Genomic DNA, 17,479 nt, shown 5'->3' with positions numbered 1-17,479 from the left:
AGAATCAGTATTGACAGTCCAGTCCAATTTATCATCCAGTTGCACTCCCAGGTATTTATAGGTCTGTACCCTCTGCAAACAGTCACCTCTGATGACCACGGGGTCCAGGAGGGGCCTGGGTCTCCTAAAATCCACCACCAATGTAGAGTACGATGTATGATGTATAGTTTCTGGCAGCACACAGACTTGTAGTTACTTTAAATGTCTCTAGTTAAGGCATCATTTTTGGTCAGCTTCCTTCAGCATGCCTGTTCCAATATGGCTGCTGAGTTGTGCTCCTCAGTGGGTCTTTTGCAGTTCATGGTGTGTGAGATGCTCCTTCATCAGTTGGTATAAGAGAGAGTAGGAGGGGTAAAACAAGCAAATTTATAGATTCTCTGTCCAAACCCTATAGCCAATAGGGCGTCCTGGTACTTAGGTGGCTTCAGGCAACTTTAGACCAATAGAATTCTGTTACGACACAATGGTTTCACACCTGCTCCCAATATCATTTGTTATGGTGAAGCTTGCCAGCTAGGTAGTTGGCCTCCATGCAGGGGTTGATTGAGAGAGCCCTGCAGAGAATCACTTGCCAAACTGGGGCCTCATACATAATGGCGTGCATAGAATTCACACTAAAACATGGCATATGGACAAAAGCGGAAATGTGTGTACACACAAAAAAAATCCAGATGCATAAATCTGTGTGAACGCCAACTTTTACGTTCTTCCACTCCATAAATCCTGGTCAGTGTGAAAAGTAATGCATGTGCACGCGCCTGCTGCCACTCCCCAACTCCTGCCAAAATTACGCCTCTTTGAATATGCAAATCAATAGAAATAGCCATTAAGCTCAGCGTTCTGTGAAAAGGCAATGGCAAAAGCACGGGGGAAAATAGAAGAATTTCAACGAATACCAAGTGGAGGCAAGGAAAAACTTACTATTTGTTGGTTTAAACAGTGATATAAACAACAAAAGGAAGTTGATCAAGTGACATAGAGTGTCAGAGAAACTCAAAAGGTCAAGTTCATAAAGTTGCACAGTGCCCGAAATAAAAAAGAAGTTGTGTGATATCAAAGTCGCCGTGAAAAGGCGAGTCATAGCCCACCATCTGAGTGTCAAATGAAAGCTTATTAGGGTACAAAGAAAAAAAAATAGGCACACAGTGGGGAAAAAAGCACGAAATGTCAACTTTAATCTCGAAATTTCTACTTTAATCACGTAGCTTATTTTGTCATTAAAGTAAAACATCATAAACTTCATCTTAAAATCGTTTAATTTACTAGTTTCTCAAATCCCATCGTAACTAAAGTAGCACGTTAAATGTTTTGTTTTGTATATGTTCTTCTATGTGTGTGAATCACTACGTGCTTCTTAAACGGGCTTTCTCTTCCTCCGACAGGACACAGAATCCATTACATTCATGATGTTACAGCTCTCTGAATAATTAAATACTGAGATGTATACTTGATATCATTTTCATGATGATAGGAATTAAAGCATGTTGTTAAACATGGGAACACAGTGGCGCAGTGATAGTGACGAGCTTGTGCTCTGTCCAGAGATTGTTTCTGCCTCCCACAAGATGCTTGCTGCACCATGCGTGACCTTTGATTAAATAATTTATTGCAGCAGTCTTTCAAACGTACTAACCTCCAATTCCTGTTCTTCCTTATCTTTCTCCAAGTAACCAATCGCCACACAATCAGCTCTGTAATAGACGTTAAGCCATCTGTAAGCTTAGAATGCCGATTCTTCAAACCTTTTAAGGAACATTGAAATATCTTTGTAGTACATGTTTAATTATTCTATCCATCTATCTTTCCAGTGTCGCGCCAGCCTCAGCAAGAATACAGCGTGAGGCAGGAACAATCCCTGAACTACCTAGCGCTGCGATACAGTGTCCTCCCATGTTTCATTATTAACAATATAAATTATTTAAAGGATGTTAACATTTTATCTGTATAATGTAAAAAAAAACATATTTTGCTGCATGTCATCTTAAAAATGATATCGTCATCATATGTAAATACGCGCTTTATAAAGTGGTGCAGGTTGTGCAATATTATAACTGTATCGCAAGTTTACAGTGAGGTAATTGTACTAATAAGTACAAACAATTCTACAAGGAGCATTTGATGGACTGATTGAGTGCGTTTATAGTTCTTGGGATGAAACTGTTTCTGAACCACAATGTCCTTACAGGAAAGGCTCTGAAGCGTTTGTCGCATGAGAGCAGTTAAATAGACAGTGCACATGGCTGAGGCACCGTCTGCTTGATGCTGTATACCGATAATTCTCCTTCTGATCAGCTGCTGTAGAGCTGTGATTCCACACTCAGATACAGTGGGATAAATACTTGAGAGTAACAATGCTAAAACTGCTGTGGTATTTAGAATAGTTTGGCCATTTGAGCATGTAAACGGGAGTATGCAACATTTTTGTGCGTACGCATCGTTTATACATGAGGCCCCTGGTTTTAGGCACTTCCCCCAACCCTGTTGTAAAATTACAAAGATTCACTTCTAAAAGGGGGGGGGGGGGTCTCAACCTTCAAACCAATATATTTATCAACTTATATACAAAATTTCACACCACAACAATTTTCTAAACTTGGGCACTCAAAAATTTTCCTAAGCTGTGGTTTAACAATGGCAGTTGTCCAAGCATTTAATAATAATAATAATACATTTTATTTATATAGCGCCCTTCCCATGCTCAAGGCACTTAATAATTAGAAAAATTGCCCCATTCTATAGAGGAGTGTACAATGTCTCCTCTCTTCTGCATTAAGCAAAAACAGACGAGATCAAGGGTGCATGTGGACTGTTTTATCTGTGCAATTACTCAACAAGGCTCACGTTCATTTATTATATTAAAGGAGCTGCAATTTGATTGCAAAAACAGAATGGGAACTTGCTGTTCCTCCCGAGTTCAGCAGTATACTTAAATTGTAAATTATCATTTCTGCATACTGCTGCACATTGAGCCACCAATGCCTGGCTAAGCCACTTTGAGGATGAAGCTGGACCAATTAAATAATTGATAATTGATGTTTATTTCTTCCAAAAATAAATTCTAGGGACCATAATGTAATATTGAGACCATAATATACTTTAATCTTGCTTGTCTCCATTTACACAGCCCCATGGCAGGTCCTCTGGAATAATATTGGCTTTTTGATGGTACAATGGCATTTTATGATTTCTTTTTAAGTTTTACCAAAGCTACAGTATCAGTTGTCATGTACTTTGCTAACTTCAAGCTGATTGTGAATGATACTTAAAAAAGTAGATGAAAAACCTGCATAAGAGTAATGGTTCTTGTTAATGTGTTCATCTTCCTTTTTAGTAAGCAATTAAACTTAACTTGCACTCTTTTGGAAAGAAAATTTAAGCACTGGGAGGAAAACCATGAAGACACAAGAAGTATAGAATATAAGGAGAACTCCACACAGCTACCAACAGTCCTGATATTCATACTCAGGTCTCTGGGCTTTGAGACAGCAGAGCTAATTGCTGTGCCCAGGGGAGCCATAACTGGGTGGGCAAAGTTACAACGATTCCAAGGGCCCGTGACTAACTGGGGATTTTACAAAATCTGTAATACCGTTTTTATTGGCCAGTTTTTTTAAAATATATGCTAAAAGAATAATTTTCATAAGATTTGAAACAATTTTTTTTTTTGGCCAAAAGTAGTAATCCAAACTCAAACTACTTTATATTTCTTTGTCCTCTTTTCGCCAAAATGGTTCAGGCCATTCCTCGCGAACTTGAACCAGAGCAGCAATCCACACACTTGCTGGTTAATGTATGATGCAACTTTGTTTTGCTTATTTGCAATGTCCAAGACAAATTTTGTGTTCCTGGAAAGGAAAAAGTGGCAAGGAAAGCTTGAACGAGAGAAGACAGGGCTACAGTTGGTCATGCAATATTTTCTCAAATAAAGGTCAGTTTATTAACATTAGTCTATTCTCTATACGTAGTGCAAATGAACCAGTTTACAGGATTATTCAGTCAAATCCAGAAACCAAGAGATAAAAAAATACAATCACAAGACAATTCAAATAAGCTGGGCATTATATGTTTATTATTAATTAGCCCACAATGAATGTACTATTTCTGTGGCTAATGATTTTAACGCTAGATATTGTCATGTCCAGGTTTCTCCTGAAGTTCCGCCCCAGACTGAGAGGGGGCACTGCTGATAACTGTCTTGCCTTCCGTATTCTACACAGTACCTAGTCTTGCAGGGCCAGAAGTGATTTTCAAATGAAAATACAGGTCTGGGGACAACCCTTTATAAAGTGTGCACTGCATAGCCTATACCTACTTGGCTTCTTCTTAAAACAACCGCATCCACTTTCTTCAGCCCACGCATTTCAAACTGCTGCCAGGGTTTTGAGGGAGAGAGCAAAAGTTACTGAGCAAAAAACTTGATGCTGAGAGAAAATAAAAAATTGAAATTGCTGTTATCAATTCAGGAGCTCAGTGGCACGAGGTAACTGAAGCTTAATAATTAATTTGCACTTTCTAGTGAGCGCTGCCACAGTGGAGACAGATACAAACACACACACAAAGACCTTGGCTAGTACTGGGCTCTACACGTTTGAGAAGTGCCTGTCTCTGCTATGATGTCATTCTGCCATTTTAACTGCTGCATCTCTATATGACATAACAACAGCAAACAAAGTTTAGATAAGCATTGGGGTCTATAGACATACAACATAATAAAATGCTGTGGCTATTTTGACATGACATGATTGCATTCCCAATTAGACAGTAATGGTAAATTTCTTTAGTTATTCAATTAGACGTGCAGTCAGGTAGATGTCGTGTAGCCTCATCTGTGAATCTTCTGGTTTTGTTAAGCAGATTTGTTGATTCAGGAGTTTTCATCTCATGTAGATCTTCATTATCACCCCCCTAATGGCAGTCCTTTTGAAGGAGTGTGACACATATGCATATTTTGCATTTGATATTTTTATGAACATGGCTGTCAGTTCTTTCAATTTTACATCAACTCCTACACTATCACTGAAAAACAGAGAGCACACACAGCACCTGCAACAACGTAGCGTTGACATTTACTATTCATCCATTGATGCTCGTGAATGCTAATGTATAATCTGATGCTACAGAAAGGTTTTTCTTTTTCATCAGGTTATGTTTATTATTAAGAAGTCCTATGTGCTCTCTGCACACGTGACTCACGTTTATATGACTAATAGGTTTTTTTTAGGAGACTGTTCGCCTAAAGGCCGTTCATCATAAACAGAATATTGCTGTCTGTCGGACCAGATTAATAAGAACACCTCTGATCTTTGCAGTTCAAAATCACTGCCCATTCTTTGAGGGACACCTTCATGAGGAATGGCATTGGTTTAGAAATGTGACACTCCCACCCAGTTTTAACCACAATTCATTCATGGCTGTCTCCAGACAGCTTGAGCAAGACTAAGAAGCTCATTAACCTAAGTTTTAATATATTTGACTATTTACTTATTTTTCATTTGAATATTCAAACCTGCATAGGTAAAGCTTTGGATGGGTTGGCTGTGGAGTTTCCACAGGGTACAGAGTTGCTTTGACCTTGTGAGGGCCCAAAATTATATCCTTTCATGGGGCTCAAAATCTCTAGCAGCAACCCAGACTGTGCCAGCTTTATAATGACACAGTATTTTATTTTAATGAAGTCCACAGTCTAACAGGTAGGGTTTCAAAAAGCACAGCTGGGCCATTAATAAACCAAAAAGCACCAAGCAAAAGTCAACAATCCTAACAAGCCGCTAAAAAACTCAGTAGAGCAGAGTACAAAATACTTCCACAATCGTAAATGTCATCGACTCCATCATCAAACATGACTATGATAAATACAGTACCTAAAAAGTATTCACCCGCTTAGAAGTTTTAAAAATTATATTATTATACAGCAAGGAATCACCATTGATTTAATTTGGCTGTTTTGACACTGATCAACACGGAAAGACTGTTTAATTCAAACTGAAAATAGGTTTCTACAAATTGATCTAAATTAATTACAAATACAAAACACAAAATAGTTGAACTCAGAAGTATTCCCCCCGTTCAAGTCTGTATTTAGAAGATTCAGATTTGTCAGCCATGACAGCTTTGAGTCTGTGTATACAGGTCTTGTGGAAAAAACATTCCTCTATGTTCAAAGAAGGCAGTCACAGAGCCCAGATGAAATTACAGAACTTTTATTTGTACAGGATAGGCATAAACATCTCAGTCCACATTTATCTGAATGCCGCCTCAGGGTGTGATGCAGGTTCTCCTTTTCATCTTAGTTCTGCTTTATGGGAGGGGTGTTTGGGCTTTCCCATTATTTTATCCTCGCTTTCTAGAGGGGTGTTTGTTACTCGTTTACCGCATTCTAACCTTGGAAAATCAAGTTGCTGGTTTCTCTAAGGTGAGGCAGACCTCATGTGATAAAGCTTTAAGCTACATTTAGCTTACTCTTGAGTTACCTTCAGTCCTTTTCTTTAAGTGCTTAGTAATGCATTGTTGCAACTTCATTTAAGTATATACTTGTAATGAATTGTAAAAGATTATATATTTACTAAAAATTGCACATCTGGACATTATCATTTTTCAACATTGTTCTTTGCAGAACTTCTCAAACTCTGCATTGCCATCGTCCAGTCACAAATCCAGCCACATTGCATTGAGATCTGGACTTTGACTTGGCACTCCAGGACATTAACACTGCTGTTTTTAAGCTATTTCTGCTTAACTTTAAGCCTTTAAGCTTCAGGTTTTTGTCCTGCTGGAAAACAAATCTTCTCCTAAGAAGCAGGTTTCTTGCAGACTACATCATGTTTTTTTTTTTTCCAGGATTTAAATGTATTTTGGTGCTTTCATTTTGCCCTCATGAGAATTACCAGGGCCTGCTGCAGAGAAGTACCTCCATATCCTGATGCTGCTTCACAGTGGGGATGGTATATTTTTGATGTCTGGTGTAGACCAAAAATGCTGTTTATTCTGATGGCCAAAAAGCTTAATTTCTGTCTCATTTGACCATAGAATCTTCTTCCAGCTAACTTCTGAATTTACCAAGACTTTCTAACCGAGAAGTCATGTGAATTTTCTTAGCTCTAGAGTAATCATACTATACTTGTATTTAAAGGAAAAATATTGTTCTGGAGGGTTCCAGTCTTACAATGGCCAAATGCAGCCTTCCAGTACTTTCAGCACCTGCCATTAGGCCAAATATAAAGGTACTAAGAGATGGGGTAAACACTTTAGAACTGTTTGCTGTAAATGGACAGGAGAAAATCAAATGGTCAAAAAAAATCCTGGATAAAGAAGTTACATTAAATAAAATAAGGCTCCTTAAAATTGAAAGTAAATTAAAATATATACACTTTACAATGAAAAAGGCCAACAGCCTATTGAGTAGCATGCATTTAATAACACTAGAGAGATCATTAAATTAAAGTAAATGAGGATTATTAAATCAAGCTGTTTCTTTGGGGGTATCTCTAATCTGTGGAGACGTGCAAGGGATAGGGAAGAGCTGGCTTTGTTCCAGTGAGCTGAAGCTGAAATTGTTTCACTCACCAAGGAAGCACTCAGCTGCTACACAGGGAAATCAGATTCAAATCCCGAGCAAGAGCATGAATACAAAGTACAGCCAAGAAATGGGTGGCATATGGCTGGAGAGATTACTTCCAATTAAGATGCTTTATACTAATAAAATGGAAACAGAGATTGTCTTTTATTTTATTACCTTGGAGAAGATATTAAGTTGTCTGGGTTGGAGCAGGCCTAATCGAAGGGAAGAGGTATGTGTGAGTGATTAGAGGAAATTACGATCGTATCATATTTGTGTCATTTAGAATACTGACTTTCGCCTAATTAAAGGGGACATTGAAGAGGCCTGCAAGTTTTACATTCTCCTGCTTGTTTTTAAAATCCTCAGTTTCACATTATCAGCTGCATAAAGGTTTGCAAATGGTATTCATGCCAGAGCTGACCTCGAGGTGGCTTCAATAAAGAAAAATTGCACTTTTCATTTCCCTGCTCTGTATGGCTATTTAATGAATTTTCCACACAGTTGTGAAACATGTTCGAGAATTCCCTGGATTAGAAAAATAAAAATACTAAACCTCTGTTTTATTACACTTTACACTCCACCCAGCGGACAACTGTCAAGTGCACAGCACCCCCTGCTTGTACTACAGTTGAATGTTTAGAGGCTCATGCACGACCCCTGGTGGATCTTTAGCTGTTTTAATTTTTGTTCTTTTTGTTAACTATATGTAAATAATACTTTTTACTTTTTCCTTTTAAATTTGCCACTTAGTAGTAAAAACTAAAATCATTTAAAGGAATATCTTCTCATTCTGTTTTATTTAAAATCAACACATTACCTTGTACGAGGTGTGTAGATTACGTGGATTGGTGATTTCGGTTTGACGCTTTGTGACCAGGTGTTTGTATGTGAAAGGATGTTTCCTGCCTTGCCTTCGGTGGGTTATCTCTACCTTATGCCAATTTTGGAAAAAGCAAATACAAAAAATGAATGATTCCTTGTATTCTGTGTATATTTTCTATTTCTTCCCATACAGCTGGGATATCAAACTCAGTTTTATTGGGGTCCAAAAGTAACAAGTTATACTGTATATCTAATGCAGGCAGTCACTTTATCTGTTGATTTTTTTATTCTGGTTTTCCAGTTTCACATCCACAAAGTGTGCTAGTTAGTTTAACTGACATGCCTAAATAAACTCTATATAAATGAGAGTGGGATTGCGCGTGAGTGTACTTTGCATTGGACTGGCACTGATTCCTGCCTCGCTCCTGATTTGGTAGGCATAACCCCTGGCCCCTGGGAGTGTGTAATGTAATAAAAAGATTAATAAATGAACAGATGTGACATGTCTGCAGTTCTTCACAGGTTGCATCCCCAATCAGAATTATGCTGTAAGAATAATTTTCATGTAAATAACAATAATAATAAGTAAAACCCCAACGCCGCATTCAGGATTCCTGCCTTGCATTCTGTGCTGCTGATATAGACTCATGGCCCTACATTGGTTTTATTGGGATTATGTTTTTCGCAATAAAAAAAAAGCAAACACTAATAGTAACACTTAAGGCATATAACTAGTATTCAGTTTATTACCACCTCACACTTTTTAATTGTTGTCTGTTAAGAAATAAATGGTAAATCACTGGTCATTCATGGATACAATTCTAGTGCACTCAGATTGACAAAGAGCGAAGATTTCAGTTTTTTTTCCCCAAAACTGCTTCAGCTGAAATAGCAGTGCTGTGACATTTAGTCATCGATATAAAATTTCTGCTATCCTCCAAAAATTCACATTAGACTTCATCGTCATGCTTCTTTGCCTGCCTATGAATTTAAAAACAAAATGCAAATAGACAGGATGGATCATTGGCACGGTAATCTGTGCAAATCCCTGTCTGAGGTGCACATTTCACTGTGGTGCCGTCGAGTGACTTGAAAGGCTCTTTCTTTGGTCAAATATTTATGGGAAAATCTTAAGGCAGTGATTTAAAGCCCCACTCCAATGAAGAGCTGCTTTCCCGAGGGTAGCAAAAAAGTGAAACACACACATTGCATCATTTAGCATTTGCAAAATGACATTAATTTGCAAATATCTGCATATCCATCTCAATGAATTCTCATACTGGTAACATACATTCATATAGAAAGTAATGCTCATCAGGCATCTAGACCTTCCTACCCCTATTCCAGGATTGCAGGTTGCTGGAGCGTCTTCTGCCAGCGCTGGACAAATGTCAGAATTGTGCAAAGGGCTAAGTTCAAGTAAATTTCATTGATGGATCCACAGTATATACTAACAGTTGCTTTTGCCAATTTTATGATGTAGAAAGTGTTTCAGAATTAATTTCCAAGTCACCTTTAAATGCAAGAATTTGGGTGCGAACAAAATCAGAGATCAAAAAAGTTAAAATGATCTCCAATTTTAAACATCAGTGCTGTGATTTATTAGAATTGCCTGCCCATTTTCTACATCTAATTCATCCAGAAGAGAGTTGTTGGGGTTGAGCTCATCCACATAGGATTTAACTTGAAGTAGGAACCATCCCAGTATATTACAGAACCCACTCGCTCATAATGAGTGGAACTAAACTACAAGCCTTGGGTATGTAAGAGAAATATGATCATACATACAAAAGGAGAAAATACAAACTCCACACAGACAATGATATTGTCTCCCTGTGCTGTTAGATTGAAGATTTAAGAACTGTGCTGCAGTAAAGTTGTACATCAAGACTACTTCTCTCAGAAAAAATATTTATGAGAAGAAGTGATGCAGACTGCAATATTCTGCCAAATTTTAGCTGAGCTGAATTTACCATTTGTTTTACTTAATAAGAACAAAAACTGTATGTCTTTTAAGACACATCACAAAGCTATCAGAAAATTTTTTTTTTTCATCTTAAAAGTATTGGAAAATTAAGATATTTCTAAATATAGAGGATACTGAGAAATTAATTCTTCCATTTATTTCTAGTTGAATTGAGTACTGCAATGCATTGTTCACAGGCTATTCAAATTGCTCTTTATTCAGCATTCAGTTAGTTCAAAAAGGTGGTAAAAGAATCATTGCAAGAACTACAAAGTATGACCACATAATTCCAGTTCATAAGTCATTACACAGTCTCCCAGTTGAGCTTAGAACTGATCTTTGTTCTTAAAAAAAAGGTACATTCAATACATTATTGAATCGCAAAGGCCGTGCTATTAGGCACCTTGAGAATGGGAAAAGTTCTATATAAATAAAATGTATTATTATTATTATTGCAAGGGATGTTCAAAAAGTTTCCACACTTTTTTTAAACTCTATTTATTAAGAATTTCAAAAACAAATTACATCACTTTTCTACATAGTCACCTTCCTTTGCGATACAATTTACCCAGCATCGTACCAACTTTTTAATGACCAAGTACTACTCATCCCTTCTTCACCATTTCTAACAAAAATAAGAAAGTGCAGAAACATTTTGAACGTCCAGCATAATATTATTATTATTATTATTATCTGAATGTATCACTAATTAAAACCATAGTGCACATTAAGATCTCAAGATGGCAGCCTACTTTAGATTCCATAGATTAATAAAATAACAGAGAGGTCAAGCTTTTAGCTTTGGAATGATCTGCTTGCTTATAAAAGAGATGCCCCTTCAGTCTCAGCTTTTAAAACAGACTGAATGTTCACTACTTTAATCTGGCATACCTTGACTAGAGCTGCTGATTTACTGTGTGAATTGCATCTTGTTTTATTAGTCATTTGTAGAAAACTATAACTATTACAATAATTATGACCTTTTCCCAACTCTTCTCTGTTTCTTTTCTTGTGTATCCTGCGATAGCACTTGGTGCCACTGCTCTAAGTCCAAGTTGTTTTCCTGCCCATGGGAAAACCATCTGATATACCGGGAACCATGGAATAAAATCGATAGAAAGATAATAAATCAATAATAAATATAATCAACAGTATAGCAAAAGCTCTACTGTAGCATGCCCCGGAGGAGGGTGGGTGGCAGTCTCCAAGACTGTGACAGTATCTGACTGTGTCTTTAGATTTTGTCAGTCACAATTGATCATGGGCCTCCAGAGTTGTATTTCCTCCAGACATTCTGCTGACTGGAGTTTCATGTTGTCAACTGGCCATAGTTCAATAATTAACTCATGCAACACTTAAATTTTTTTGATTTTTACATCTTCTTGCTTCCTCCAATCTTGCACCAGTTTCTCAGACACATTGGATTTTGTTGCAGCAGAACAGTTACCAATTTCTTTCGCCACTTAAACAACTTTTAATTTAACACCAACTTCATATTTTCTTCTGAGTGAACGCTCCATCATAGATAAGGGATGCTTTTACAATAAAGGTGTATGAGAGTTTGAGATGCACAAAACAGTGCAAACATCGCTTCGGAATAGTTTAAAAAAAGGCAGTGTGCTCCGTGGTTACTCCCTCAGGTGAGCATTAGCATATCGTAATCTCTTGGACCAATAGCATGAGTTTTCCACATTCAACTCATTTGACCGGCATTATTATTAGTAATTTGTAAAGATTTGTAAAGATTTGCAAAAAAGTGCATTTACCTGTGAACTGGTTACAGTGCTCTGACTCTGCACTCACTGAAGAATGCTATACAAAAATAGAATTGAATTGAATTCACTGGTATATGCATTTATCTGTTCATAATAAAATACTAGGGTCTCTGCCCTCTGCTCGCTTCACTCACCAACCCCCAGGTTTGGTTATGTATACATTTAAAAAGATTGTTATTTTCATTTCATTCATTTTTTATTTCTTGATATTTGCCAGTAATAAAGCTGTAGTGAATGAGTTATCCTGCCCCCCTGGGGCTGTTAGTGCCATTCTGCATGATGCGCTGTGCGATGATCATTTAAAAGCCTGTACAGCAGCTGTCCTTTTATCTCACTTCTTTGTCTCACAGGACGTTCAAGTGTCTCCGAAAATTTGTTTGTAAGTAGGGCGTGTTGTGCAAGTAGTCTCGTGGGACTTCAAAGTGTCTTCCATGCAAGTAGTCTTGCTGGACTTTAAAGTTTCTTCCGAGAGGATCACATCTCATCTCCCTTGTCTCCCTCCCAAGATTTTTTTTTATAATAGAGAGATAAATATGCTGTATTCTCCTCCCATTTTGTTTATTTTATTATATCAGCAGCATTGGCTTAAAGCTAAGAACTAATTATAGACGGGGTGTCCGACAAGGAGAAGACAAGACAAGGAGAAGAGCTGGGAATCTTGAAGGACTCCCCGTTTATTTAGATGTTGTGAAATTGAGAGAGGCACTTACTTGAACACAATGATGGGAGTATCACATCTTTCTCAGGGGTCAGCAATGATCTCCTGATGCCTTTGAACTGAGAAATGCTTTTTAGAGTGGGTTGATAACTGACTTCTGGATGCTATGGGGGCAATGTGCAGTTTTGGTTTTGCCTTCCATTTTTCTGGGCTGGTGGCAATGGAGTTACAGGACACACACCCCTTGACTCATCTGAGACAACACACCTTCCAGCTTTCCCTTTATCTTTAACATGAAAAGATAGCAAAATGGTCAGACCCACCACATTGACACTCTGACACTGACATGTATTGTCTTTTGTTATTTGGGAGATAAAACCAAAACAGTCATGAGATGAATATTCAAACTCCACAAAGACAGTGGTTAGCTTTGAACTGCAGACACTGAAGCTGTGAATCAGCAACATATAAATGCACAGATCTTTACAAATTAACATTTTAAAATTTTGTCCAAATAAGTCAATGTTTTTTTTTTTATAACATACTAGACCCTGTGGTATCTAAATTTTCCTGCTATGATCAATTGAAGCCCTGTTAAAATAATTCAATGTATTGCACAGAATGCTCCTATTCGTAATGAGAAAATGAACGCATTATTATAAAGACATGTATTTTGGAAAAAATAGAATTGGTCTGTGTTGCAATATTTAATTCCAGCTAATCACTGCTAGGTGGTCATCTGAATCTCTTAGGGTGTAAAATCATAAGCATTAGTAAGGATGGAATATAGCATGTCCACTAAGCCATATCCAATGTTTTATGTAATATATTTTTATTTATTCTTCCTTATTAGTTAAGGTCCATCAAGATTTTCACCAATATAAAGCAAAGCCTTGAACACAAAAGCAGATAATGAATTCAATCTTACACTCAATCCAATCAAAAAATAAAAGCAGAAACAAGTCATGGGGCCAAGAACAAACTCATGAATAAATATAATGAATTAGCTGTTCACAGAAACCACTTTTAAGCAATACATTCTTATGAGGGAAAGTGGAAAATGTGTTTCTTATCTCCACTGTCAAAGGACAATCTTAAAATGTTTATCGAGTAGACATCTGTTATACTATGATGCCGGCTCAGTGAATCTAAACATTTCTAGTTATGGCTGGCATCACTTGTCTTAAAATAATCTCTTGTGCTTGATCTTGATCTTTACCATTTTAATATATCTAAGATATTGGTTGACTTGGCTTTAGAGGTCTAAGTGAGACTGATTTGTCAGTCCTGCACCCTCCAAGTGCCACCTGTTTTCGTTCCAACTCACTTTTCCTGCACACCATTTGGCTCTTGCATGTTTATATTTTTCCACGGTCCTTAATCTCACAGGATATCGTATGCTTAACCTCCCATCAGACTGAATTGAATTAATTAGGTTTGAGTATTTATACATATAACCTTTAAATGTGGCTATTTTGAAGGATAAAACAACTTAGAGCCCATTCACAGGTGAAGTCACTCAAAGGGCTAAATTGTGTCAATTGACAGAAAAGATTCTTCTTAAAGATTAAAAATCACTGCTTCACCTGCTGTACCCAGAATGAGATTGACAGCCACATGTAACAAATTGAGATTCAATATTTCTGATCTCGTATTTTCCTGTTTCACCATTGGAGCCCACCCCTCCAGCCCAGGGTAACAGGGCCTGAGTCCCAGTAAACACTTTTATTGATGCCTCACTGATTAGGATGAGAACAAGAAAATCACGTGTGTTAATTAACATTCTGTTCTATGAATAGTAGGCCATTTGAAAGGGTTCAGCCAGTTACCTTACCAACAAGTCAGCCATCATGTACATCATCTTCTAGTGGTACTTTGCCTCAAATAAATGAATCATTGGCAGACTTATCTCAGCAACTAAGATGAATTGTGCAATAATGGAATGTAACTGCTTACGGTTAACAAAAGCAGCTTCATTCTTGCTACGTTCCCATATTCTAATACAAGCACAGTAAATTACTCTGATTATGTTTGTTAAACATTAAACTGCTGCAAATTGTCTTCTTATGTTTGCCATTTTTTTGTTGGAAAAATCTGTTTTGCTGTATGTGTGTACACGGACACCATACGAAAACTGAAGTTAGCGCATCATCGGTCAGTTAATGGCTTCTAGCGCAGCAGGCACAGCTATCAGCCAGTAAACTGAGAAGTGACAACAGGTAGCCTGATCAAAAATCAAAGAAAAAAAATAAGTAAATGCAAAAGTGCGGTGTTGGCCCCCTTAAAAGGGAACTAAAATAGAGTTAATGCATCATATTCATAACTTTTGCTGCTTTTCCATATTTATGGCAATTCAGCAGATGCAACATTTTGGAAAAACTGGGAAATGATGACACCACTGATCAAGTAGACCGGTTTGGTCTGCTTTCACACCATAAGGCTAACACATACATAAATAGATATACGCATACATACAGACCCTAACCACAAAAGTACCATTGCACGTTATTGCCTAGCACTTTAACCCACACAAGTACCGTATGAATACTCCAAGAGATTTACTTATCATAGGCATGAACAATGTGCAATGTCTTAGATATAATTCACCCCTAAATATTACCTTTGGTCTCCAAGAATATATTCAAACATACAAAGGCTCAACATCCCTGTCTATAGGCCATTTATCAATCAATGAATGTGTTACTTTAATGCACTGTTCATTACTGGACAGAGCATTACGTCTTCTGCTCGATAAACCTTGCAGATTGAATCCTATGGCACTTCCTACTGCTCCAGGTGCTCAAAAAAAGGTCCTTATTACCTCAATCACTCTAGATATGAAGATAAAATATACAAAACTTAAAAGCATTGTGGTATTTATTAAAGAGCAATAATACCAGTAGAGAAAGTATTCAAGAAAATGTGGATAGCAAAGTCTGGATATATATATATAATCTTTAGAAAAAAATCTTATGAAAAGTTATAAAGATGTCAAAGATGAATGTCCCAGGGAGGCACTGATCTGGCAGTCAAAGTTGTTCATGAGATGCTTTAGCTGACGATCAAATAAAAGCAATCGCACGTGGCTGGTGCCCTCTCCTGATGTCGTTCTCTTCTCTTCTGAAGTCATTCTGTTCTCTTCTTCTGATGTTGCTCTTCAGATGAGGCATATTTATTATAAAATTCTATACGGGGGTTTCGCAACACGTGATTGTTAGATACATCTGATTGACTGGCTGTCGATATGATGGATGTATTTGCTCATACTCTTTAATCAATTGGATTAGTCAGTTTCCCAAACAATAAAGTTTTTGATGTTTTAAGAAACTTCCTTTCCCAAGTTGTAAACCAATTTAGTCCTGGTGCCCATTTCTTCACAGGTGATAAAATCATCAATACAGCTAGAGGCATGTCCTGAATTCCAGCTAATTTCAAAGAGATGCTACTGTGATTGATACTAGTACAGTTCTGAAAACACAAATTGCCTTGATGTTAAACTGCCCATGCAAGTGTCCTGTATTTAAGTTCATCTTGTTTAGCTTGAGCAAAATATAATAGAAATATAGACAGGAAGCAGGAAATATTTCCAACATAAATAAATATTCTTCCATATAGTGAAAGAATAAAAGCAATCATAAGTTTGCTTTACGATCAGTGTCTCTGTTGTGGCCGAGTCAATCATAACAGGAAGTGTCAGGCAAGAGAGGTCGAGACACATACGGATATTGAGAAAAGGCGTAGAGGAACACTGAGAGTCGCCTTCAAAGATGGGAAGTTATGGCAAGAATATGAATGATGTTATCTCATCAGCAGGTAATGGGGGCCCATCTACCATTGGTGGTAATCAAAAAGAAGAAAAGAAGTGAGCCACGCATCTCCAAATGACACGGTCTGAGAAGCAGACTTTACAGGAATGCAATAGGCATTGAATAGGAAGAGGAAGGTCTGGCCAACACAGGTTGAGAGGCACAAGGATACTGAAGAAAAGTGTAGGACATTGCTAAGGGTACATATAATACATGAGGTATCAAATATTTTCAGATTTATTCTAGTCAGTAGATAGTAACATTTATATGGCATTTAGAAAGATTTGTGTTTTTGCTATAGCTTTAAATGCTCAGCTATCTATTTTTATTTTCCTTTAATGTGTTTTATTTGTGTGTAATTTTCTTCCTTAATCGTATCTTAATCACAACAATTAATGAGCAGAGCAGACACCTGGGCAAACAGCACTGCATGCTGAAAGCCCGACAACTGTAGTGCTCATTAGTAAATAATGGAGGAAATTACCAGAACACCTAGAAAAGCAGAATGAAAATCATAATAATGATGAAAATGCTATTAAAGCAAGTTAACAAAAGGCATTATCTTCATGTAACATAGATAAATATTGGGTACATGCTACCAAAAATGTATTAAACATAGTTTTGTAATTTCTACATTGACTTGAAACCATAAAAACTGTGAAATAACAAATTGCTTAATTAAGCTAGGAGTCCAATTAATAAGAGAACAAAAATGTGAAACCAGAGATTTACTGTTTAGTAAATATGTATTAAAAGAACCTTTTTTGAAACAGCTGTTGGAAAATCAAAACATGAAGTATTACTAAGAAGTAAAATGTTTTGCACGCCTTCGCTCCTTACATTCACCTGAAAGCTTAATGGGGTGGACAGTCAAAGTCACGGCAAAGGCTAGGA

The sequence above is a fragment of the Erpetoichthys calabaricus genome, chromosome 10 (assembly GCF_900747795.2).
Source record: "Erpetoichthys calabaricus chromosome 10, fErpCal1.3, whole genome shotgun sequence".
NCBI classification, from domain to species: Eukaryota; Metazoa; Chordata; class Cladistia; order Polypteriformes; family Polypteridae; genus Erpetoichthys; species Erpetoichthys calabaricus.
Note: the sequence above shows the minus strand (reverse complement) of the source record.